The sequence below is a fragment of the Elephantulus edwardii genome, unplaced genomic scaffold, assembly GCF_000299155.1.
Source record: "Elephantulus edwardii isolate Elephantulus edwardi_28Jun2011 unplaced genomic scaffold, EleEdw1.0 scaffold00346, whole genome shotgun sequence".
Taxonomy (NCBI): Eukaryota; Metazoa; Chordata; class Mammalia; order Macroscelidea; family Macroscelididae; genus Elephantulus; species Elephantulus edwardii.
The window spans coordinates 572815-574858 of record NW_006400096.1 but is presented as its reverse complement, the minus strand read 5'-3'; positions in this window follow the sequence as shown (position 1 = coordinate 574858).

The following is a 2044-nucleotide window of genomic DNA, read 5'->3' as shown; positions in this document are numbered from 1 at the left end:
TGGGTTATCAGAATTTTTTTTGTGGAGGCCCAGGAGTAGTTTATACACTTTCATTATGAGACTCTTATCTGAGATAGTATTGCCAAATGTTTGTTCTCAGTCAGTATGTTCTCTTTAGAAGGACCCGTTCATCAATTTAAAGCCCCAAACCATAAAGTTCACAAAAGACAAACTGGGATCAAGCTTAGAATCTCTAGTCGATGGTATTAAGAGACTGCCAAATACAACCAGAAATGTACAATCCCTTATAATTTTTTCAGGCCTACAATTTTTATTTGATTATTTTTAATAGTTTTCAGTTCTCTTCATTATTTATATTTTCTTTGATTTTTTTAAAGCATATTGATTACCATTATTTTTACAGGTACATCTCAATCAGCTAATATCTGGATCCCTTCTTGATTTGTTTTTCTTGCCTGGTGGTCCCACTACCACTCCTTCAAGTTTCTGACTATGTATATACTTTCTAGGTGTAGTCAATAATGATTTTATCAAATACTGTCTAATTTTTGAAATGATGATGATGTCTCCTTCCCATCCTGATGCTACATTCCTCTTTGTAGAGTCCAGCTTCTCAAAGAATTTTCTCAGTTTACAGATTGAATAGGTATAGAGAGAGAATATAACTCTGACACATTCCCTTTTTAATTTTAAACCATGCAGTGTTCCCCTGCTCTGTTCACACAACAGCCTCCTGGTCCAGGTATAGGTTTCACATGAGCATACTTAAGTACTCTGGGATTCCCATTCTTCTCAAGGTTAACCATAACTTGCTATGATCCTCACAGTCACATACTTTTGCATAGTCAATAAAGCACAAGTAGACATTCTTCTGGTATTCTTTACTCATCAATAACCTGCATTATGCAGATGACATAACCTTATTTGCTAAAAGTGAGGAGCACTTGATACACTTGTTGCAGAAGATCAAAGAAGCCTTCAGTGTAAATTGATCTCAATGTCAAGAAAATAAAAATTCTAACCACTGGACCAACAGACAACATCATGATAGATGGAGAAAAGATTGAAACTGTCAAAAAATTCATCTTACTTGGCTCCACAATTAATGCCTTAGGTTCCAGCAGTCAGGAAATCAGGAGACATATTGCACTGGGAAAGTCTGCAGTTAGGGACCTCTCCAAATAAGTGATTGATTAGCAGTGATATCAGTTTGAGGACTAAGGTGTATCTGATTCAGGCCGTGATCTTTCTGATCGCTTGCTATACATATGAGATCTGGACAATAAATAAAGATGATAGAAGAAGAATTAGTTTGGGCTGTGGTGTTGGAGAAGAGTACCAAACATGCCATGGTTGGCCAAAAGAACAAACAAATACGTCTTGGAGAGGGTGCAGAGGGAGTAATCTTTGGAGGCATAGATGATGAGGCTTCGTCTCACATACTTTGAGCATTATTGCTAGGATGGGCTGTTCCTTGGAGAAGGACATGATGCTTGACCAGGTAGATTGACACAGTGACTGCCACAATGGTTGAGAATGGCACAGGCTAGGACAAGGTTTAGATTTGTTGTTCATAGGGTCACTGTAGGTCATGCTTAATGGCACCTAACAACAATAACTTTTGGAATATAGTAGAGTTGTTGTTGTTGTTGTTTTTTTTCTTTTTTTTATTCTCTTATCTCAGTGGTGTGGTCCACAGGAGTTGTGCCACTCACCCGATGGTCATGCTTCTCTTGTAGTTCACATCCAGTAGCCAAAAATGTCCAAAAATGTCCAAGAAATGTGAGGATGTGAGGTGAGCTCTCACCATCTGTCTTAAACTGGATTCTTGTCTAACCAAGCAAAACCAATGACGATTATATATATATATTTATCTCGACTGAAGCCAAGAAAGCTTAAGATACAAGCTGTCAGATCATGGGTTGGACAATGGAAGATATTTTCTGAAGGGACTTGGTAGATGAGAAGGGTTATCCTGGTGGAGGGTGGAGCTGGAAAGTAAGTGGGTCAAGGCTCTGGGCTAAGGGTGGGGTCAACACTGTAACTAATGCTTAACTCCACAATAAGGGATTTATCTTTCACT